Source organism: Lagenorhynchus albirostris, chromosome 3 (genome assembly GCF_949774975.1).
Source record: "Lagenorhynchus albirostris chromosome 3, mLagAlb1.1, whole genome shotgun sequence".
In the NCBI taxonomy this organism is placed as follows: Eukaryota; Metazoa; Chordata; class Mammalia; order Artiodactyla; family Delphinidae; genus Lagenorhynchus; species Lagenorhynchus albirostris.
The window spans coordinates 144,530,284-144,555,409 of NC_083097.1; the positions used below are offsets into that span (position 1 = coordinate 144,530,284).

The window sequence follows — 25,126 nt, forward strand, 5'->3', positions numbered from 1 at the left end:
AACGAGACTGTGGTGAAACTAGCTCACGCGGCCCAAGAGCCACACCACACTGACTCATATCAGGGAGTCGTCTTAATAATCCACAATTGTGAAATCTCATTCCAGGGAGGGAGACCAACAGGAGATCAAAGGCTTCCTGATCGGTATTCACTATTAGGGCAAGGGAGAGGCTGACAAATTCTGGCCTCCGTCCGAGGGTCTGTGCCTCTCCTCTCCCTGCTTGGAGCCCAGTCCACACGCTTTCCTTTTAACATGTTCTAGGTCTGCTTTCAGTTATTCCAAATCTATCAACACTGAGATAGGAAACAACAAAAAAAATCCCCTGATTGCTTTAGGGCTAAACTCGGGTGCTTCCTCTCAACACAGGGATCGAAACACATACATATGTGGCTCGGTAAAGCGGCAGCCAGCGACTTAGGAAGCTCAAACCAAGTGAAGAAAACAGAGGGCACTGGTTCTGTTAGGTCTGGGCCAAATCACTCTTGATTCGTTCTAATCTCTGCACTAGTATTTATTTTCATGACTGGATTAGAGACATGCTTTTCCTCCCAGGCTACGGCCTTGGAAGGTCCTTTGCACACTCTTTCTAAATTTCTTGTTGTAATAAGAGCTGCACTAGATATATTAAGTTTTATGTACACTCTGTTCATTTAATTATTACAGAGCTGTAAGGAGTCCCATGTAAGGTAGGTGATGAAACAGAGGCTCTGAGATGTGAGACAACTTCCCCAGATTCACCCGGCTGTTGAGAGGGAGGCTGGAGTTTGGGTTTCACCACCACACACGCTGGCCTGGAACCCTGTCCCACCACTTCTGACTTGCAAGCTCTGCCTGATGGCCTGAGAGCCAGGAGGAAGGGGGGGGCTCTGCTGAGCCCAGTTCTCTTAGCTACCCCAGCCTCTCTGCACTAGAGAATCAGTCCTGCCCCAGGGCTGGCGGGACAGGAGGGCCTTGGTGTCACCACAGCCGCTATCGTGGGGCAGCACTGCTGGCTTGGGGACACTCAGCATCCCCCCAGTACCTGCACATAGGTCTGGTCCTGCCTTTTCCTACCAGGCCTCCCCCAAGAGGCAGCCACTTCCAGGTAGGGTTTTTCATGGTCCCATAAGTGCTCCCCAGCATTGTTCACACAGCACAACAGTGACATCCAGGGGAGACGCTGGGTGATGGCAGGGACTACCTGGCCCCAGCTTCTTCCACAGGTTTTGGGCTGACTTACAAGCACACAGACCCTGACTCATCAGGGGCCGGGCATCTTGGGGCCTGTGGGTCAGCAACCCCCCCTGCAGATTGCCTGGGGTCCTTCTACAACGACTACATGCCCTCCCCTCAGCCTGGCTCTCACTCTCTCATTCCCACCTCATCCCCAGCCTTTGCTCAACGACTGCAGCGTTTAGAGAAGCCGTCTTTAACTTGACCTAGTCGGATGCATATCAGCTCCCCCCACCCCTCAAACACATCTCCATCCAGGAAGTCTTTTTATCAGCATCACCTGAGGACAGAGAAGTGTCTGGAACTAAAAATGAGCTCAGTCCTTCCGTCAAAGAAAAGTTTTCACAAGCTAATGGCAAATGTGCTGGATGTCTCATTATTACTATGATGCCTCTATCATTTTATCATTCATATTCATTGTGCTGTTCCCTTTGGCTTGATCTGCACTAAGAAGAGTAAAGGTTGTCTATGGAAGCAAGGAACAGTCACTACACATAGAGAATGAGACCCAACACACACACACACACACACACACACACACACACACACACACACAGAAATATGCAAGCATTTATACATCTAAACAGACAGCAGGGGCGATACAAATGGAAAGGTTAAAAGAGAAATGCAACAACAGAGAAAACAGATCCTTGCCTCTGCCAGGGCCACTTTCGTGGGGAGTGTTTGGGCTGGTGTCAGCCCATAATGGTCCACGGTCTGTGGGTGCTGTCTCTGCAGAGTGCACTCAGGATGCACCCTGGATCCCTCAGGAGCTGTGGGAAGAGCTGCCACCTGCAGCCTGGGTGCTGGGTCTTTACTCACAGTCACCTGCTTGCTACCTGCTTTGGCCAGGAGGTGGCAGGGCAGAGATGCTGTGCAAGACTGAGGCCCAAAGAGGCAGCAGAAAAGGGAACCCAGACGGGGATGATGAGCCCTGGTCCTTTGTGCCCTGCATCCCTGCCACACCTGTCCAGGCTGAGTGAAGCTTCAGTGCTACTGGTGTTACCACTGGGGTCAGTTCCTCTGTATACTTTGTCGGGTTTGGTGAAATCCTTCTCCAAGTATGTGCCCCACATCCAGGGCCAGGGACAGGGTGAAGCCCCCAGGCCTGGGCAGTGGGGAAGGAGCCTGAGAGGTAGCTTGCATCATCCTGGGAGAAAGGCAGGAGGGAAAGCACAAGGGCCCAGCTGCCTGCTTCCTCTTGCCTGACTGGACGGTCCACCTGAGCATCACGCCTGCCTTGTCTAGGGCCTTACACAGTGCTGGGCACAGGTGCTCAAGCACTATTTGACTTGTAGTCATGACTACATAAGGCGTTGGAGCAGCTGAGGTGAGCTGTCGTTTTCTGGGTGCAGCGGGGAGAATCAGAGAGGGAAGGAGCTCAGTTTGGAGCAGGCAGGATTTAGGTGCAGATAGAGTTCAGAGCCAGAGCCCGTGGGAGCTGCAGAAGGACACACGGCTGCAGGTAACAGCTTTCTCTCAGCTCCTGAGAGAAATGATCGTGAAGACTGGGTGACACTTCGCAGGTTTAGGTGGCGGAGTCCCCCTCTCTGGAGATTTTTAAGAAAAGGAGAATCTGGCAGGAAAGTTTCAGTGGCTTGATTTGCTGCAAGGTCCAGGGATAAGAGCTTCCTTTTTCCATTAGCAGGTATTTTTTCTTGCCTATTCTTGATCTAGAAACAAAATCTAGCCTGAGCCTAACACATACAACAAACAAAAGGGACGAGTGTGATTGAACACGGACAAGGCCAGAGCTCAGCTGTTTGGACCACCCCCTGGTTGTCGTTCTCTCCTCAAAGGCATTGTGTGAAAATCCCAGGGCTCTGCTAACATAGGTTTGGAAACTGTTGGTGAGGACAGATCGTCAAGGGCCACAGAATTCCTAGCTGGTCATCCACTGGGTCAGTTTCAAATCCATCTTCCTGAGCTCTCAAGGGAGGGGTGTGGAGTAGATCAGCAGTTCCCACATCTGGTTGTTCTTCAGACGCCTACACCCCACCCCACATCTCCAGGATCAGAACTTCCTGGGGCAGCACCTGAGCACCTGTATTTTTCATAAGCGTGTGGTGATCAGTATTGGGAGCCCCTGGATGGGCTAACCTGTGAGATTCTCCTCACCTGCAGGACTTTCGAGGCTCTGCAGCTCTGCTTTTAACCTGGAACAAACCTGACTGGGTTTGGGTAAGCTATGCTTCCCTCCCAATAATGTATCCACAGAGCAGAGGCCGCAGAAAGTCCAGGGAGTCATGGGGACCATTCAGCATCTCGACACACATTCCAAGAGGAACCACACCATGGGAAATATAAAGCAATGGGGTCACCGATGAAGGCTCATATCTGTAGTATGTCACCCACATGTGGCTCCATGAAACTCCAGCCCCTGGAACAACATCACAGGGATGTTCTTGTATAGCCAGCACATCCTCCGGAGAAGTCTTCCTTTGAGAATCCTCCAAAAGCATGTGCTATGACTATATACACATGAGGCCAAAAACAGCTGACTAGACTGGGTTAAAAAAAAAAAAAAAAAAAGCAAAAGCAAAGTGCCAAAGTGGAGGGGAATCTTTGCTAGACTTAGGTACAGAAGTCAGCGTGTAAGGCAAATTTACAGCTAGTTAGAATTGCCCTTGAAAATTCCTTAAATCACCCATAAAACACTGCATTGGATGGCTTTGAGTATACAGTTCTGTATAGTAATATATACATGTTAATATATAAAGCAGGACAGGAAAACTTTTTCTTAAAGGCCCAGATGGTCAATATTTTAGGTTTAGTGGGTCATACAAACTCTGTCACAACTACCTGATTCTGCTGTTGTAGCAAGAAAGCAGCCACAGCCATACAAATAAATGAGCATGGCTGTGTCTTAATAAAACTTTATTAACAACAACAGGCAGTAGGACAGACTTGGTCCTTGGGCCAATTCCCCAGACCAGAGTTTGTCACCCTCCATTATACAATATAATAGAGGGAAGGACCTATTTTACAAAAAATATCTGTCTCAAAACTACCGTGTAGGGCTTCCCTGGTGGCGCAGCGGTTGGGAGTCCGCCTGCCGATGCAGGGGACACGGGTTCGTGCCCCGGTCCGGGAAGATCCCACATGCCGCGGAGTGGCTGGGCCTGTGAGCCATGGCCGCTGGGCCTGCGCGTCCGGAGGCTGTGCTCCGCAGTGGGAGAGGCCACAACCGTGAGAGGCCCACGTACCGCGCAAAAAAACCAAAAAAAACCCTACCATATATGGATGCGGAGTGGGAGAGAGGAGCTGATTCGTGTTTTCTGTCTCAGGTTCACCGGGGCATGCATTGACCAGAACGGTAGGTGAAATCACCCAATATTAAATGATGCATTTGACTCTCACTGCTCAGCCCACAGAGCTGAATTCGGACGTTGACTCTTACCCTTCATGACTCAATATATAAATATAAAAACATCAAGCCTGTTTATTTTATTTTTTTCTAATTTCAATTAGTTACACCACATCCCAGAGGTGTAGACTAGGGCACATCTAAATTATGGGTGGCAGCAAGGGGAAATATGACAAAAGTCAGGTTCTATCCCTTCATCTAGGAAGATGGCAGACACCAGGAGAAAAATTAGCCCCAGGGTAGGGCAGCTGTCGGTGTGGGAGAGGGGAGTGAGGGTTTTCTTACTGCCAACATTCAGCGAGAGAATAGCACCACTCTGTTTGTTTGCAATGGTCAAAGTGCAAAAGTTCTTGTGAAAGACCTACACATGCTTGGCATAGTATTTAAGGCAGAGTGACTTACTGTCAACACTGGTTAAAGGAAGCAGTGATTCCTAGATGTGAACAATGCTTATTAAGAAAAATATCATTTCAGGCAATGGGAAGGAGCTGTACCATTCGATGGGAAAGTCCAAGAAATGAGCTCTCGGCTTACTCCTTAGAGAAGCGAGCCCTCTTTATGATAAGGGGGTCCTGCTGACCAGTGGGCTGACCCCTGGTTTGGCCTGATCTGTCACTCTGTCTACCCCTACAAAACCATCTCATGAAGTAAGACCTCCACCAAAGCGAGATGCAGAGCCAAGAGTAAAGAGACCCACGACTTAAGTTCATAGACACACAAGGCTGTTCCAGACGTGGGAAATACACGGCACAGCCCGACAAACCCGGCTGGAAGGTCTCTCCTCACCGCTCCCCCTCGACCCTGTCTTCCAGACTCAACACCGCGAGCTCCACCTCGCCCCACTGCTCAAACCTATCTTGAATTTCCTGTTGTTTCCTGGGGAAGTAGGAGGCAGCTCCAAAGACTTGGGAAATAGATTTAATGAGAAATATTCCCCCCAAATTCCCAAGTTCTGTGGGTTATAAATGAGGCCATGAATCCCAGGGCTTCCCGTAATATTTTATTTATAAAATAAATATAAATAAAAGAAAAGAATATAAAATATAAATAAATAAAGTATTTTGTAATATTTTTATTTGAAAAAGCAAGAAAGGATGTTGGAGGCATAAATAGATGCAAAGACCAGATTCTGACCCAAGTCTGGTTAAGAGGCAAGGCCTCAGTCCCCCTCCTCCTGGCATTCCCAGCCCTCCAGCTGTAAGAGCTTTATTACTGGAGTTCAGCACGCGTTTACATTCCAGGCTGATTGTTGGCACCAACGTCACATTTGGTATTACTTCCCCCGCGTTGCTGCATTCCTCCCCCCACCCCCTCGGCCCCGCTCCAGCTCCGGCTCCGTCACCCCCGAGAAGGCGAAGTTCCCGCAAACAATCTTGAAGGCCTGAGGGCCCACTCTGTGGGCAGCAAGAGGAAGATGAGGAGAAGGAAGGGGAGAAAGAGGAGGGAGAGAGGGAGGAAGAAAACACGGCTAAAAGGGTAGAAAAAAAATGATACCGAAGGGATGAAGGAAATATTACAGAGAAGGAAGAAGAGACAAGAAAAAGGATAAGAAGAAGAAGAAGAAAAAAAGTGAGAGCCAGCAAAGTGAACGGGGAGGCAAATCCCACAGAAAACATGATTTCCTTCCTAAGAAGCCCATCCATTTGGAGGATTTCTTTGCTCTGACATCTTCTGCGTAGAGATTTAGGTCTAACCCAAATGGATGTTTCTCCTCCCACTGCCATGGCTGTGAGCAGATTGGTACAGCTTTCATTCATTTGTTCATAAAGCTTGCATTTCTGAGGAGTTATTTATACCCAGGTCATGAGGGTCATTGTGAGGATTCAAAGAAATAGCAGAGGGGCTGCCCCCTAGGAAGGGCCCAGCAGCATCTCAGCGATTATTATCACCCCAGCTACTCCTCGAGGAGCCTACAGTTTAGTGGGGAAGAGGGGGAAAACGAAGCGAGAATATTATCTGTTTTCTCGGCCCATGTCTACACACGCCCGGTCAGAAACAAACTCGGCCTGATCTCCTCTGCAACGTGAAGAGCTGCGGTAGTTAAATGAGATAGTTAGTGCAAAGCACTAAGCAGGTCTCCGGGTACATGCAAGCACAGCCTGTTGTCAGCGACGCAGGGCCCAGCGCCTGCACATAGCAGAGGCTTCATATAACCCCACGGAAGGGACGTAGGTGCTGTGTGCACACTCACTCCCACATTCTCTTCTGGGTCCCCTAATTGACGCTCAGCCCGGGGAATTGGGGCAACAGAATCAAACATTCACTGTGCACAAAGAGCCCTCCTACATAAATATTTATTTGTCCTTCAAAATGTTTTCTCTGCTGCCGCCGGCTGAGAACCAAAGAAACGCTATATTTAAGCATCCGAGTTGACGGCTTCTAAAATGCAGCCATGATGGGCCCCCAAACAGGCTCTGCCTGTGGAGCTGGGAGCTGAGAAAATTTTACTTCAAAGGTGTCATTTCTGCTCCAGGGAAACAGGTGTCACTCCAGAGCCCAACAATTTGCTGAAAATGGTCTTATTCTAGATGATCGAGCATAGCAAGGAAGGAAGGAGGCAGGAGGGTGGTAGAAAGCTCTGCCGATTGCTTCTCCAAAGGAGTTAAGCTCGGGCAGGGTATTCAACCCTCTGGGCCCTAACTGCTCACCCGCTGTGTGCCTAGAGCCCGTGTTCCGCAACAAGAGAAGCCTCCGCAATGAGAAGCCCGTGCACTGCAACGAAGAGTAGCCCTTGCTCGCTGCAACTAGAGAAAGCCCGCGCGCAGCAACGAAGACCCAACGCAGCCAAAAATAAATAAATTTATATAAAAAAGAAACAGTGGCTTAGTTTTGTTTGGGGTTTGGGGAGCAAAACTGGTAGGAAGCTCCTTGAGACGAAAGGAAGGATATTCCGTTCTAATGCCTTCAAGATGTCTGTCTCACAGTTTAAGTTGGTTATTAACACTCTGCAAAGTAGCTTCCCAGAGATAATGATTCTGTCAGTTAATTGACATACTACTATCAGGGTATGTCACCTTCAACTTACAGATGACAAAAGCAGGGTTTGCAGGCAGGACACGACCTTTCCAAGGTCATTTGAAGCCAAGGTTCCATGTCTCCAAAGCCTAAGAACTCAGGGAGTTCAAACCCACGTACCAGCGGGGGCCAGGCAGGTCAGGAAGAAGAGTGACGTGGCCACGTGCAAAGCCATTGTTTGGTAAGATGGAGAGTTAGGGCCTGCTTACAGGGGGCAGCTCTTCTAGCTGATCGTTGCCAGGAAAGAATATGGGCCAGAGTGGCCAGATCTTCTGATTTTCAAGCAAAACAAAGACTCTGGATTTCTAACGGCAACAACTTAAAAAAAAAGCACATGCAAACAGATGAGAAATGAATATTAAAGATTATGCTTAAAACATCGGAAAAAAAAAAAAAGCACATGCACCTATGTGTCAGATCTGACCTGAAGTCCTCCCGGTTTCTGCTCCCACCCTCCTTCTCTGCCTCCAAAGACTTCAGAATATCTCTGGGTGTTCCGGGGGAAGGCCTGTTCCCGGGCCACGCTTCTCCGGCCACCTAGTGACACTCCTGTCCTTCCCCACGGTGGGGGGGGGGGGTGCCCAGCTCACCAGGTGTTTCCTATTTAATTTTGATGTGCAGGTTTTAACAAGAGCAATTTATAAGTTTGACATTGTCAGTGGTGGTCTGAATGGCTTCTCAGACTAATACAAAGGCTGCCAGAACCCATTAGCAAATCAACTGGGTAGTGTGGTGTTTTTGAAAAGAAAATTATTTTTCTATTTTTGCAGGTTAGACAGCACTGCTCCCTGGAGGCTCCCGCAGGAGGGACCCCGGGTGGCTGCTTTCTCTAAGTCGTGAATACTAATGGTTAGGACTAAGCTGCTTCCTGCTCTCCTGCCTTTCCCCTCCCCTCCCTGCCCACAGCCTCAAGCCTGTTTACTAGTTCAGGTTGAAGCAGTTTATTCAGCCCCTTCTGGGGGGTCAGGCTGTTGTAGGCCCAGAGAGATAGGAGATGCATTTGAACATGAGCTCAAAACCCGTGGACTGTACCCTGGCAGACACACTCCAGTACCATCCACGTGGCCAGGTGAGCGTGCAAGGGACAAGCTTGGGAAACATCACCATTGGACCAAGTTCCCAAACTGTGTTGGGCCACTGCTGAAGGATTCAGCGTAAGAGTGGGGATTATAGAGGCTGTGTGTCGAGATGAGGGAGGGAGATGAGACCAAACAGAGCAGCGCCAGCAAGGAAGAACTCGCTAATGATGAGTCTGTTTAAATTTTGTTTTGTAACGTGATGAAAGCTTCTTTCCTGCCCCTTTACTCCTTCCAATAAATCCTGTGGGAATGTCTCCGTTCGTGGCTAAGATTTCAGGCTTAGGTATGTGACTCCTGCTGAGTCTGATCTTAAGTTGCTCAAGAAGCAAGAGGGACCAGCCAACGAACATGTGGGTTATTTCCATGCCAGCGAAATACCAGGGGCAGCGATCTGCTGCTCTGGGGTAACACACGCTCTGCAGGCGGCCACACCATGTGCACGGGCATGAAGCCTTCCTGGCCCGATGGCAAAGTAGAAATAGTACCTGTCTGAGAATCTGGAGGCCTAAGTTCTAATCCTGGCTCTCGCACTAGCTTGCTTTTGACCTCACGCAGGTTATATCTGACCCTGGACCTCAGTTTCACCATCAGTAAATGAAGGCATTGGCCTACATCCTGGAGAAGCTAAAGTCTCTCTTAAGAATAACATCCCAGCTTCTGACAGGCGTTCAAAGCCAGGTGGAGCTCCTCAGGGGAAAGAGGCTCTGTGTTAGTATGACTGCAGGCCAAAGCCGTGTAAGCAAGTGCCCCTACACGTGAAAACCACCCTGGAGAGGCCACTATTCTACATCATCTGTGACTCTGTGGGATAAAGTGTCTGTAAGTGGAAGAAAAAAACAAACAATTACGTTTGTTTCAATTATGACCGAGGCCCCGGGAGAGGCCCCGTCCTGGCCGTCCGGAGCAGGTGATCTCCCCGGAACGAATCCTGAGGTGTAGGGACCAGGAAGCCGTCCTAGTGATGTGGGCAGAGGGATTCAGAGCCTTGAGGACATGGCTGCTTAGTTCTTCTGCAGCTCCCAGGTCTCAGCTCTGTCTGCCCTGTGCCTGGGACTCAGCCTGGAGCTGCTTCTCCTGTGTTCAGCTCAGACATGAGGGACCCCGGCTGTGGTCCCCAGCAAAATGAAGACATCTGGCCTTAGTGGGAAGCATGTCACTCCAGATGATAACAACAAAGAACGTTTACTGAGCGCTCTGCCTGTGCCTTGCGCTGTGATATACGCTTGAACCCTTGCAACAGTCCTATGAGACAGGAACTATTCTTATCCTCATTTTAGAGATGAGGGAACTAAGCCACAGAGAGGTTAAATAACTTGCCTACAGTGACACATGGGTAGAAGGCAGAGCCAGGACTCAATCCCAGGCAATCAGATTCCCAAGCTCTTCATTTTAGCCACGTATTATACTGTTCCCCTAACATGGCCGGTGGCTCTAGACAGAGTCAGGAACTCTGTTGCGCATTTTCTATGCTCTTGTTTAAATGTGTACCTTCCTAGAGCAAGACAAATATCATCGTATGATATTGCTTATATGTGGAATCTGAGAAAAAGATAAAATGAACTTCTTTACAAAACAGAAATAGACCTACAGACATAGAAAACAAACTTTATCAAAGGGGGAGGGGGGGTGAGGGATAAATTAGGAGTTTGGGATTAGCAGATACACACCACTACATATAAAATAGGTAAACAAGGACCTACAGGGAACTCTATTCAATATTTTGTAATAACCTATAAGGGAAAAGAATCTGAAAAAGAATACATACATATGTATTTTCATACATATGTTTAACTGAATCACTGTGCTGTATACTTGAAACTAACAAGGCACTGTAAATCAACTATACTTCAAAAAAAAAAAAATGAGTGTCTTCCCTGCTAGATTAGAAACTCTAGGAGAGCAGGAGTCGTGTCTTACTTATTCACCACTGCACGTGGGGTGCCCAGCAAGTACATGGCATGTAGTAATGCTCAGTGAACCTCTGCTTTATAATGCAGACACAAATAGATGTGTGAATAAAATCCAGCAGGTGAGAGTTAAAAAGCAACACCTCCTCCCTAGAATTCTGAAAAGAAAAAGGTTAAATGCATTTGTTAAATGCCCACTTATTTGCCAGATATTGTGCGAAATGTTTTACATGATTGGTTTCTTTAATTGTCATAACAACAAGGGAGGTACAACGTCATCCTTCCTCGGGGAAAACTGAGGCTCAGGGAGCTTAAGTAAATTGCCCCAGATCATGCAGATTTAAATGGCAGAGCTGGGATTCAAATTCAGGACTATCTGACTACAGAACAATCTGTGACTGTGTGTCACGTGAGTCCAAACTTAAACCAGTCCTGGTCAGAGATACCTTCTTAGGCTTGGATGGTTTGGTTTGGGAGAAAATAATCACCACACAGTACAAGGTAAATAAAATAAAACGGAGTGAGTATCAGAAGTTGTGGATTTTAAGCTTGGCACGTTTACTAAATTAGTAAGTTTCTCCCCTGTCTTGGACCATCTGTAAAATGAGGAGGCTTGAGCAAAGGATCAGCAAAGTACCTCTCAATTTTAATGGTCTACGATTCAATGGAAGAAACAGAGTCCAGAAGAGAGCCAGGAGATGCAGCAGTGGTCTTGGGGATCTGGGAGTAGGTGATCTCTCTACGGCCCATTGGAGGTGGTGATAAAGAGGACAGCAATGGGAAAGTAGGTATGATACCCTTAGATTTTTTTTTTTTTTCTAATTTCCCATCCTGCGTGAACCTTGTGAGGCTTCAAAGCCCTTGAGTCATTCAGACACCCACTAGCTCAATGTCAGGAAGTGGTGGCTGTTTCTTCAGCGTCCCAGATAATGCTAAGATTTTAAGAGAGAGCTAACAATACAAAGCCAGGTTATGACTACTGGAAGGAAAATACCTGAGCGTTTAGCAAGGATTTGTAGTCATGGAACCAGAGAACACTAATAAAGTCAGACCCCTAGAGCACTGGGAGACAGGAACTGGGAGCTCAAAGAGATGTTTTGTTTGGTCCAAATGGTACTTTAATAATAAAATGTAAGCTAAAACCCCAAATGTCCAGATTTTCTTAGGGATAAAAAGGAAAATCTGAAAAGTGTGGGCCTGCGTTCCCACATGGTAAATACTGGATAGAGCTGAATTGCGTAAGAATCTTGTTATAATAGAAGAAAAGGAAAACCCAAGCCAAGGACCTGAAAAGCCAGAGGGAGATTCGAGAGTAAGGTTGGTTAAATTTAGAGCCTAACAAGGTCATCAAGGACCCTGTTTCTTTCTGCTTCTCCTTTCTTCCTTCTAAGTTATTAGCTTCCTCATGAGGCTGGCTTCCCTCATGGGGGCAAAATGGTAGTGACGGCTCTAGACTTTACAACTGCATTCCATAGAACAGAAAGAGAGGGAAGCAGGCTTCGTGTGTCTCACATTTTCCAGCAAAGACCCCTGAGCTTTGGGCTGATTGGGCCACCTGGGCTTTGGTAATACCATTCCGTGGGTTGGCTTAAACCTGGATGACCTGAAACAGTTATGATAGCAAGGTGTACAGGATCCTTCTGATTAGTTTATACCCGTCAGGGGCATAGCATGTGTCTTGGGGTGGGTCCCATCCTAAGCACATGGCTGCTACCCAGTGCGGGGAGAGCAGGATGGATGTCAGAGAGACAGTCTCATTGCTCACCAGATCCTGCTGTCCCCCTTGTTGGGTACCTGCTCTCCAATTCACCGTGCTCCCTAACACCCCCGACTGTCTGACACCTGGCTCATTTTAGCCGTGCTTCCCAGGTCCTGGACAGTGAGTTGAATTAGAGGGCGTGAATTAATGCCCTCCTCTCCTCAATTAAATGAAAGAACATGTAGGTGCTCAGAAGCACACAAAAGGCAAAAGCGTTGAGTCAGAATCATTTTACAAAGGGGGAAGTCAAGGCCCAGGAACCTGGGACATATTCCACGGTCGCAGGTCAGGTAGGAAGAGTTAGCTCCAAATGGCATGGCTGAGCCAGGGAGAGAGCCCAGGGAATTTCACGCTGTCCACATGGTGGCAAGTCTGAAGTGCAATGAAGCTGAATGACTTACTGTCCACTTGGACAGGATCAATTCCCAGCTCAAGAGCTAACTTTCAGTCCATGTATAGATGGAAAGTGACGGAGAAATCAAGTTAATTCAGTTTTGATGAGCAGAGGCAGCCTTTCACATATGCACGGCTGGGAGAAATCCCTGTGTTAAAGGTGAAATCTAGTGGGGGTTTTTTCCTGCTGAGGACAGGGCTGAACTAACACAAGTTGGTAAAAAGCTCCCACATCGGTTTGTAACAGCATCCCAGGTTCCCACCGCTGAGCAGTTCCGGGAGCTCCGGGTTTGAATATGGGTGTTTACTGAGCTGAACTGCAGAAAAAGGCATGAACACAACTCGATGGTTTGACAGTGGAGTCAGAGAAATTACCAATCAATGTATCGTGAATATAGGACAGGTAAGTTTCTACAATGATATTAGGTCAGGAAAGGTGGGCAAAGGAAAATCCTCTAGAGGATGCTGGGTACCCCTGGAGTGGAAAGGGGCACTGGACCTGGTTGGGGGTGAACAATGACACTGGAGAGGAGGAATCCAAGCGGGAAGGGGAAAAGGTGCTGGAGCCTTATTAGTTTCCGGAAGTTAACCTTGCTTTAAGAAAACAAAGGGCACTGTACTCAGGAAAGATGCTGGACTGAGACGGAGGGCAGGCAGTGTGGCTTATGGTAAAAATCTGTACTAAGAACTCACAATTTGGGCTGTAAAGATGGATGGTAATCTAATGAGCCTTTGACCTTGAAAACCTTTAGTTTCTCACCTGTATAAGGGGGAGTCAATGGCTAATCTATTACAGCTTTTCCTCAGAAAATCTTCACCCCAGAAAGAATTGTCATCACCTTCCCCCACCCCACCCCCTTCCCCTTTCACTGTTAAAATACCCCGTCAGGGACCAATGCATCTTTGATTGCATAAAAGCCCTGGCAGAGGGGAAAGATTACTCAGGTGTCCACTGCAAGAGGAAATAGCCCCCAGAGTCACTCATTCACTTAAAAAAGTACTGTATTTAGTTTCAACCACGTACTAGACACTGTTTCAGTACAAAGATGAACAAACAGAACAAAACAAAAATAGAATCAGTACAAAAGCTATATACAGACCCGGCCCTGTTTCCCGCCCCAGGACAGATGAGGCAGCAGGGGTGGAGTGAGGACCAAGATTAATCAAAGATTAATCAACAGTAATCAAATAATACAAGGCAATATAAAACTATAGGAGTAATAAGTGCTTTGAAAGAGAAACAAAGGGTGTTGTAGGGATTTAGAGAAGAGAAAATGGGTTTAACTAGGAAGCCGGGTGTTTGAGCTGAAAACAAAGTGAAGAGGTATCTGGAAATAGAGCTCTCCATGCAGAGGGAACAGCACGGACAAAGGTTCTGTAGCAGAAGGAAGCAGGATGGGATGGTAGCATTGATAACTAGTTCAGTGATGCTGGAGAAAAATGCAAGATGATTCTTGGAGAAAAGTCAGAGGCCTAACTAGAGGGATATTTTGTACTGTGTTGGCCCTTTATCTTAAGAGCCATAGGGTACCATTTAAGGTATACGTATGTGGGTATGTATGTATGAGTGTATGAGTGTGTGTGTGTGTGTGTGTGTGTGTGTGTGTGTGTGTGTGTGTGTGTGTGCGCGCGCGCATGCGCGCGCGCATATGAGCGAGAGAAAGATGGAGAGGGAGAGAGAGAGATGGAGAGAAAAGATGGCTCTGGGTATTGCATGGAGCAGGGATGGGGTGAGTGGGTGGGGTCAGGAAGGTATGATGAGGCCACAACAGCCTGTGATTTTGCTGCAACCTCCAGCGCCCAGGACTGCGGTGCCTAGCATTCTTCCTGGGCAGAGCTATGGATTCCGATGCTCTAGAATCCCTAGTTGTCCACCTGCTCAACTTCTGCCCCGACCAGGGATTTCTGGCCAGTTTCAGTACCTGTGGGGAATTTCAATACCCTTCGGGGTTAGGGGCATCTCTCTAGTGGCTGGCCATGCTGGAGACATGGCTTCCAGATGTAGAAAGCACATGCGTTCTGCTCTTCGGATAGGACCAGATGATGAAATTCTGCCTTGGAAATCAAACAACACACACACACACACACACACACACACACACACACACACACACACACACACACACACACACACACACACACACACACACACACACACACACACACACACACACACACACACACACACACACCAGTCCCTTGCATATCTGTCAGAAACCTTTTCCCTGGACAAATGATGATTTATGGGAGGCTGCTCTATTTCCCGCCTTTCTCTTGCTCTATTTTAGGAGAATATATCCAGACCATGTGTTTTTGCTTAGCCTGACACATTCCAAGCAAGCTTTCTGTTTTCCATGTACTGGTGAAAGGTCCTCCCTTAAGAAGTAGAAGGGAAAGAAAGAAAAAGAAAACGTGAGCCCCTCTGCCCCCATCTTCCCTGGGTGCCTAGAGGAGGGGCCGTTATCCACACACTGGGAGACCCAGGGAGGCCCCCAGGGCAGCCTGAGCCGCTGCTTTCATGGCCAGATTCTGGGGTGCACCAACAGCTGCCCCATGTTTCACAGGATACCCTACTTCAGGCACGAAGACAGCTGGGAGGGATGAAAGGTGCCCCGATGGCCTTTCACTCTTCAGACCCACCAAGCACTTTCCCTCCTCTGAACTGCAGTTCTCACTGCCTCAAATCCTCTACCTCACATTGCTGATCTCTCACCTCTCTCAGGACCCAGCTTAAATGACACCTCTACCAAGCCACCTTCCCCGCCAGACTGCCCCGTCCAAAGGAAGTCCCCATCACTTCTATCTCAGCACCCTGCTTCTTCTACGGCAATGATCACATAGGGTAATTATTATATTTAGTTCTTACTTGTTTTCACTTCTTTCTTTCAACCGGCTAGGGGTAGGCAAGCTATGGCCTGTGGGCCCAATCCGACCCACTGCCTGTTTTTGTAAAGAAAATTATACTGGGGGACTTCCCTGGTGGCGCAGTGGATAAGATTCTGTGCTCCCAATGCACAGGGCCCGGGTTTGATGCCTGGTCAGGGAACTAGATCCCACATGCTGCAACTTAAGAGTTCGCATGCCGCAACTAAGGAGCCCTGGAGCTGCAACTGAAGAGCCCGCCTGCCACAACTAGACCCAGAGCAACCAAATAAATAAACAAACAAACAAACAAATAAATATTTAAAAAAATTATATTGGGATACGGTCACTCACGCTCACTTCATAGACTGCCCAAGGCAGCTTCTGCCACACATGGCAGAGGGCAGAGTTGAGTTGCTGTGCCAAAGACCATGTGACACAGCAAATGGACTTATTTACAAACAGAAACAGACTCACCGGCTTAGGAAACAAACTTATGGTCGCCAAAGGGGAAGGGGGGGGAGGGATAAATTAGGAGGCTGCGATTAACAGATACACACTGCTATATATAAAATAGATAATCAACAAGGACCTATTGATAGCACAGGGAACTCTAGTCAATAATCTGTAATAATCTATATGGGAAAAGAATCTGAAAAAGAATAGATATATGTATAACTGAATCACTGTGCTGTACACCTGAAACTAGCACAACATTGTAAATCAACTTGACCTCAAAAGAAAAGAAGAAAAAGACCATACGGCTTTCCAAGCCTAAAATGTTTACTCTCTGGCCCATTACAGGAAAAGTTTAGTGACCTCTGTATTAGACGGCAAACTCCATGAGGGCAGAGACTAAAAAAACCTTGTCTTTTTCAACAGTGCATCCCCTGTTGCTAGCCCAGAGTTTGGCCCGTATTTGGCACTGGATAAGTATTTGTTGAAAGACCCTTGCAAACGTTAGGCTGAGATTTGCTGAGTCAGTGACAAGAGATGACCTGCATCTTTAAACCTCAGAATCTTGTTTCTGCTTTGTTTAAGGCTTGCCTCGTACTTAGTTTGGAGTTGAAAACCAGAAGAAGATAACTTTCATTCCATAACATAGTGTCCTTAAAAAAGAAAAGGTAAAGTTTTAAGAGAGAGAGAGGGAAAAAACCCCTCAAACTGGATTTTTAAAGACCAACAAAGCCATAAATATTAACAATTCCGATTTATGAGGCCACTGAGTGTTGTCCCTCATTACAGTAGCAAGCTGGAGGTGGGCAACCCGAATGGAGAGAAATGCAAGGGGCTGGAGAAAAGGGAAAAAAAATTCATTAGCTTGGTTTTTCTCCAAGTGCGCAAAGACTTTCTGCTGATAAAAAGTGAGCATTTGTGTAAATCTTAACTTAATAAAGCATTTGGGAAAACACTTTTGTAAGCACAACCAAGAGTTTTAAAGTCATCCAGTCATGGGAAAATATTAGGAACAATTTCACTGGGCTCAGGGATGGAATACTTCGAGTACTGTAATTTGATCAGAGATATCCAATGCGGGTTTATGTAAGGGAGAGTTTAATACCTAGACTGCTGGAAATAAGTTTCCTTGATAAATTACTACCATGAAAGATAAAAGAGAGGCAGACGTTTACATGCACTTCCCGAAAGCCTGGAGCACAGTTTTGTGTAGCTATGACGGGATGTTAGGAGACTGCTGAATGCATCGTGCCCAAAATGAACCCATTTCATTTTTCAGGCCGAACAAAAAGTAAAAAGCCAGGTGAATTGAGTGAACTCCACTGTTTATAAATAAAGCAAAAGCTGAAAAAATGTAAAATCATTCAGTTCAACACAGTCAAACTTTGAGAGTTCTGGTCACCTAGTAGTAGTCGTTTCATATCTTTTGGCCCAAATATAATGGAGGCAAAGATGTAACATAAACTAGGATGGACACTGAAGAAATAGCAGTCAATCTGTGTTGTTAGGAGCTGAGCCACCTGGGGATCAGCAAAGAGGGACCTCTGTACCGTAAGACACGTCTGCTCTTCATCACCCACACACCACAAAGTACACATCCCTTAATAAGTTCCTAGTGGAGAAGCCTCTAAAAGTTAGGTATCATTGATGGGTCCAAAAAAAGCCTGAAGATCATAACTGGGCCCACAGCCAGGACTAGGGTGAGGCTGGTGAAGGGACCAGAACCCTATTCAATGAGACTGCTCACTCCCAGGGGCCGACCCTACACGTACACGTCCCCCAGAATGGTCGCCTCCTTAAGTGGCGTGCCCTGGGCATCCTGCTTATCCCACCCCAGTCCAGGTGCCTCACCTTTTGTTTTCAGCACAACTGATCCCAAATGGATCGCTCTCAAAGAAGAGAAATGGTGATTTCCTTCATTTAGAGTTTCGTGAAAGGGAAAAATCTTAAGATGCTAGATATCTATTAGAGATAAAGCGGTAAGAACAAAATTAAGACATAAGCTCATTCTCCTAACAGTTAGGAGATAAGTAACACAGTAATTAGGTGTGAAAATATGCTCCACTTTAACAAGGAAGATATGACGCCACTTTAAATAAAGCTGAGGCAGGAAGAGGAAGGCTGAGACCGTAATAGCTAAGAAGCAAAGACAGATGGGGCGTTTCTCTTTTGACTCCTGCACAGGAACTTGAGATAGCTATAAAACACTAAATTACTTTGTCCACTCTAGACAGTCCCAAATATATAATTGTGACTTGCATTGCATTTTGACCGATACTAAGTTAGTTCAGGAAAACAGGATGCGTTCTGCCTATTCAAGCGTGGTCCCTATGGATCCCTTGTTGGTGACCCCGAATGAGCTTCACGCCAAGAACACTTTGACGCACCAGTGCTGCAAACGGATATGACACGGCTACTCTGAGCACAGACGGGATTCTCCTCTGTCACTCATCAGCCATGCCACCTAACAGTTCACTGTCTTTCTGAGGACAAATCTTCCACTTGATTCCGAGGTAGCACTTCTCATTTCTAGGTAAATAGCTCAAACCATCCCAACTGGAAGGTCCCGTAATGTGTCTACCTTCCCAACGGTGAGCTCGCCCCGGCTCTCTCACTCTGTCTGCCCTTACCCAGTTTAGCTGGGGAAACAAGCTCTGCCTCCTAAGTCATCCAGTGGCGAGGTCTCAGAACCTAGGATCTCAACTCGGACAAATAAGCAAGAGCATGTGGTTCCCTTATCAGAAGCAGGCCTGAGCCTAGGTGCTGGTAATGTGCAGAAATGCCTGAAGAGATGTTATATTGATTATGAGATACAACTGTGAATTTTATTACCTTCTGGGAACAAATAGGAAACATAAAAGCAAGAGTTTTGTGCCAGATGTAAGAACTAAACGCTACGGTTATCTGATTAGCATTAGAGACACGTGCTTTGAATGCGAAACACTTGTAAGTCTCCCCAGGTGAGCTCTCCATCTTCTCTGCACCATTGCTGTCAGACTTTTATATGCCTGCTCTTCTCAAATGGGACCCAGATGAAGTTCATTCTTTTGCCTGGAAGAGACTGAGGTGTTCGGTGGATTTCTTTATTTTAAAGCCAGGGTGATTTTTAGAAGAGAAAGACAACACTCGGGGACCTTGCTTGGCATCATTAGGAAGTAGGAGGCAGGAAGGGGGCAGAGAGAAGTCGCCATGATGCTTCTTCTGCCTGTATCGCCATGAGCCTGGTACCCGTGTGCACTCTTCTTTAAAGTGTCAGTTCCGATCACAGAAGCTAGCTCTTGATATTAAGACTGACAAGGAGAGAACCTCCCAGTCACTGCCACTGCCCAGACATTCAATGCATTTGTTTACATGTCCTTTGATTTCCCCAAATCCACCTCCGGGGGCTCCAAATGTCCCCAGTGACTAAACCTGTTCCGCCTGAAGAGTGCCATGGGGGGTTCCAGGAGGAGTTAGGTCATGGTGTTCTTTCAAGACTCAAATTTTAACAGCGTCATCTTCTTTTCTTAATGATGATACTCTGTGAACATGAGGATGGGGAGAGACAGATGCTCACATTCACTTCCGGAAGGACTATAAACGGGTAATGCCTTTCACTTGGGCAATTTGGCAATATATCTCCACAGCTCTTAATGTATGCATAACCTTTTATTTAGCAAGTCTGCTTGTAAGGAAATCATCGGACAAAGGTACAAAAAATTACATGTACAGGGCTGTTCACTGGAGCACTTTTGATGATGGAAAAAGCTGGAAACCACCTAAACTTCCCAACTGTAGGAGCTGGATGTCAGGGCCCATCACTACAATGGAAGACCAACGGCCACTTAAAAGGAGGGTGATATTCATAAATGTAGGCAAATGCTTTGCACACATTTTTAAGTGAAAAGGGGGGTTTCCAAAGAGTATGCAGAGTGTAATTTAATGCTATAAATATAAACGTGGTATGTGTGTGTGAGGGAGAAGAAGGTCTGGGGGAAAATTGCACCCAAATGTTCATAGTGATTATGTGTAAATTATTTTTATTTTTTGGCTCTCTGCAATTTTTCTACGGTGAATATATAACACTTGTGTAATAACTACAAAAGATCCTCGCATTCCTCTGGCATTCCCAATCTCAAATCCTTGAGGGGTTTTTCACGACCTTACTTGCACCCGTCTTTCTCAGAGCTCTACTGCTGTGATATTTGATGTGGTCAGTCTTCCTCGGCAGGAAGGCTAACACGCTGGTTTCCCACTCTGCTCCCTCCCATGGCCAAGCTGGTGGAAAATATGAGGGCTGCGCTCTCACTCTCGCACCTCCTGCTAGCATCTCCATGCTGGCGCTGGATTCTCTTCCCAAGCCTTGCTCACCTGCTCTGGCAGGTGTTCAAATTCCTTCCTCACGGCACTCCCTGAGCCTTGGAAAGAGAGTGGGTTTTGAAGATTCCTCGCCACCCTCCTCTCTGAACGTAAAGATAAAGAATTATTTATCTCTCCCCGCCTGTTAAATATGGCATTCCTTCTCTCACAGCCTATCTCCTCCTCTGCTTGCCCAGGTCAGCAGAGCTGAGGCGAAGGCTCGTCACCATCGTTATCAGCAAGCTTTCCCACTCTGTTTCACCCCTATGCCCTTGCTCCGCCGTTACTCTTCTTGTGTCTCCCTACACAACCTGTAAATCTTCTTCTTTGCCTCTCCCTGTTATCCTGGAATTTCAAACTTGTCTCTTTCCAAATATGGCTGGGCTGGGAGCTCCAGTCTCCACGCTTGGACAGCAGCAGGCTCCCATCCCTGTCATCACCCTGGCAGACACCAGCCTTCACTGCCAGCATTGTCAACAGCATCCTTGGAAACTTTGGAAGATATCTTTGTGCTTGGCTCTGCTGGGTGCACTACAAAGGAAAATTTTCTGCAGACCTAACTGTATACTCTTTTGAAGAACTTGTCTTCAAGGAGCATAAAATCTCACTGGGGACATAGGACATAAACCTCGACATCTATAGCCATGCAGCTCCCATCTCACCTGTCAACCCAAACTACTCTCCTGAAGTTAGAGTAACTTCTGTGTTTACCACGTCAATCTCCTACTTCATAGTGTCTTGGCTACATACCTCTGTAGGCCTTTGCCCTACTGACCATGATCCCCTACATGAAACTCAGGAAATTTAGAGGCTATGACTCAGCCAGCCTTAGATTTGTCTCAGCTCTGACTTTCTAGCTGTGTGACCTTGGACGAGTCACTCTACCTCTCTGATCTTCATCTATAAAATGATGACAACAATGTCTACTGTGCTCTGATGTTTTTAGAAGCCAAAGATAACCCAGCTGGAATCTGTAATTGGGGTTTTGCTTTCCTGGTCTAGAGAACTTTGATTCGGAAAAAATTCCAGAGCACATTTTCTTTTCAAGAGACATTAAACCTGAAATCATCATCATCATCATCATCACATTCATCACCATCATCATTAATCACTGGGATGCAGAGCCACTTTCTTCTCAACCAGTTGAGAAAACAAAGACATTTGCGGAATAAAGTGAAAGAACTGTTGTTGCAGTTTTCTGTTTTCGTTTATCTTACTCCCCTGAGCTGATTCTTCTGTTTTCTCTTTAAACAGACACAGTGGAAGCAGTTAAATGAGCTCAACCTGAATACAGACAAGCAGGAAGTCAGCTTTAGGTTGTGATGAATAAATTATACAGAGGGTTTTGGCTTTAAATTTCTCCTCGGTTGATGTGTTATACCTTGAGCCACTGACTGCCCAGGCGCCAGCGTTTAACTGGACAAAAATAGACACAGCTAACCCGTGCAATCCATGGCCGGCCGTAGGCTGGTGAGTTGGCTTCTCCATCACCCCCAGCAGAGGGCTTTGTCGGTTTGTTTTGTTTTCCTCCCGTTCAGGGAAACAGCAGCCGGGAGAGAAGCCTCTCCTTCTCTCAGGTCGTCCCGAGTACAGCCATCCAGCTATCCTCAAGAAAAGCAGCCGATGGGGCTGCCCTGCTCCATCTGGCTGATAGACTCAAACACATCTAGAAGGTTTTCTGACACGTTAGCAGTTGACAGCTTGATAAACGGGAAGGAGTCTCCCTGAATGTGTCTGTGACAGGTGCAGTTTCCACGAGCTTGCTTTCCTTCCCCGTAGCAGCCCCAGCTCCTGGGGATGAGGAAAGGAGTGCTTAGCTCAGGTTCTCTTTGGGGTCCTCGAAACAACATTTCTCACCACGACGGAAGATTAGTTAACACCCTATTTCTTCCTCACCATCCTTCCGCTGAAAAATAAGACCAAAAAAAAAAAAATACCCCAAACAAAACCAAACTCTTCTGAACGGAACTGTGTAAGAAAACCCAGAAGCAGAATCTTTGCAGAGTACAGTGCTAAGCTGACTTCCATCTACAAATTACACTGCTTACAGCAAGTAAGTTATAGCAACTTAAAGCATTTTTTGTGGGTTATCTCAAACTCTCGCACCCTCACCTGTTATTTTCTATGCAGTTTTTTACTCCCACCCCTAAACGAGCAGTACCCTTTTTTCTTCTGAATAATCATTAAAGCCGATTGTCATCCCTTCCTGGCTATGTGACCCTGGGAAGGTTACATCACCTCTCCAGGACTCAGTTTCCTCATCTGCAAAATGGGGAGCCGTTTATTCAGCAAATATCTCTTGAGCACTTATTTTGTGCCAGGCATTTTCCGGGCATCCCATCTGTGCTGGTGAATCACGCCAAGCAAGCCCCTTACATTAAATGGGCTTGTAGGCGGGTGGATCATTACAGGACCCACCTCCTTTATTCATTCACCCAAGAGTTACTAAACATCTTCTACAGGCCAGACACTACTCTAAATGCTGAGTGAGTCAATGATTAGAAAGGCAAGTTTCCTGTTCTCGTGCAGATTATGTTTGTACGGAAATCCTGTGGGGACTGACTGAGATAAAGCAAGGAAAGGCGCTCGATCAGAACTGGCCTATTCACTCTATGGTGACCCTTGCTCTGATCATGGGCATCGTCATTACTGCCATGTGTGAATCACCTGCGATCACAGAGCAGTTGCCTTGGACACCGGGTCCTCACGCTCTACGTCTGCCTTAGACGCCAGTAAGATTGGGCGTGTCTAGCCCGTGAGGACAAGCTGGCCAGGTGGTTGCATTGCACTGCAGGGACCAGAGAGTCATTTCCTCCATCCCCCTGCCTACGTGGCTGTAGCTAATGGAAACTAAAATAGATGGGAGTTTTTTCTTTTCTTTGACAATCCTGCCCCTTCCCACCCCTAACCTAGGACCACAGACTTTAAAATCGCATCTCACGGTCAAATTTCAACTTCAGCATCCACATTTCCCGCTACCCGGGATATCTGTTTGCAATCACTGAGAAGTGGATTTTATTTTTAATAAAAAGTGTTCAGTAAATATCTGTAGAAATGAAGGCATGGGAAAGGTGTTCAGATGCTCACAGCAAGTGAGCAGAAAACCAGGGCATCCCAGAGCCCTCCGCTCCCTAGAAATGTCGTTCTGAAGCTCTTCTTTGCCCTGTGGGGTACCCCCAGACAGCCCCCTTCCACCTTCCCTTCCATGGTCCCTCTCCTGAACATCTTCCAAGGGCAAGACACTGTCCTGGGTTCCAGGACTATCTCAGGGAATGAGAGAATTGAATCGCTGCCCTCCTGGACTTATAGTTAGGGACAGAGCAAACAAATATGACTACATATAAATAAACTGCAGATTAAGACAAGTGTTACATAGGAAATAATCATGGTGATGGGGAAGAAAGTATTTGGAGAAGGCCATATTAGACGGGCTGCCAGGAAGTCTCTCTGAAGAGGTGGTGATTCCTGAGCTGAGACCTGAAGTACGAGAAGGATCCCAAAGTACGAGAAGGTGAGAAGACCTAAAAGGGCATTCCTGGCAGAGGAAAGCACAGTTGTTCTCCCAGTGGATTGGGAGAAGGGGCAGAGAATGGTCTAGGATGAATTGGGCAGGGAAGGAGGAGCCAGGGCATGCATGACCTTGAGGGTCCAGGTGAGGACCTTGACCCAACCTGCCTTGCTGGATGGACCGGTTGAGGGGAAAGTGGGGGGAGAAATCAGAGCGTGAAGAATGACTCCTAGGTTTTTGACTGGAGCAACTGGGTGGATTATGGCGGGCCCTTTTCCCAGGACTGCTTTAGGGCAATGTTGGTGAAGGTCTTACTCTTGGATCTCAGTTTCCCTACTTGTTAATTAAGTGCCTTCTGGAAAGGAACATCACCTCTCTGAGCTGCAGTTTCCTTATTTGTAAAAGTGTTACAATAACACCTACCTTTAGAAATGTCATAGAGACTAAGCGAGAGGACCTTTGTGAAGCACCCAGTGTGGTATGTACTCACGATGAAGGTTTCCTGACTGCTGGTTCCCTTTCTCTCTCTTCCCTTCGCTGTCTGGTCTAGACTCATACCTGTGTCTGCCTACTTTTGCTTGTGCGCTGGGTGTGAGCGGCATGCAACATCTCACCCACACTTCAGGGCAGCTGTTGTCACTCTGCTCTCTCCTCCCATCCACGGGGTCAAATGCATTCTTTCTCAAGTCCTTCCTTCCCCCCAAGCCGTACCACAAATATTCCCCACATGGGTTTTTAAGTTCTCTTCTCCTCTCTAGGTGTAATTTCCTGGTAAAAGCAGAGATTAAGAAGTGTCTGGCTGAGCCGAAATGCTGGCAGTGACTGGGGCATATTTTCCTTAGATGACCTTTGAAATTCTTTCCAACTTAAGGATGCTAAGCTTCAGCAGAACATAGATTCTGGATATTGTCCCTGCAGAGCCCAAAGGAATGAAGGGACACAGACAGGTTCCTTCTGTCCTGTTTCTGTGCCTGTCATGAATATAACTACAGTTTTCTAATGCTGTTAAATGGCATTATTGGTACATAATTCAAATACCTTACAATTCATCCATTTAAAACATACAATTCAATAGTTTTTAATATATTTACGAATATGTGCAACCGTCAGTATAGTCAATTTATACAGTTTTTATCACCTCAAAAATAAACCCCATATGCTTTAGCTATCACCCCATGCCCCCATCTCTGTCCTCCCCCCCACCCTAAACAGCCACTAGTCTACTTTTTT

General features: G+C 46.8%; 1 protein-coding gene across 1 annotated transcript in view; it reads right to left on the minus strand.

Annotated features, from left to right (window-relative positions):
• SLIT3 (slit guidance ligand 3) overlaps positions 1-25,126 on the minus strand; it is a 610,847-nt gene that overhangs the window by 279,607 nt on the left and 306,114 nt on the right. The gene's annotated exons all lie outside the window — the stretch shown is intronic.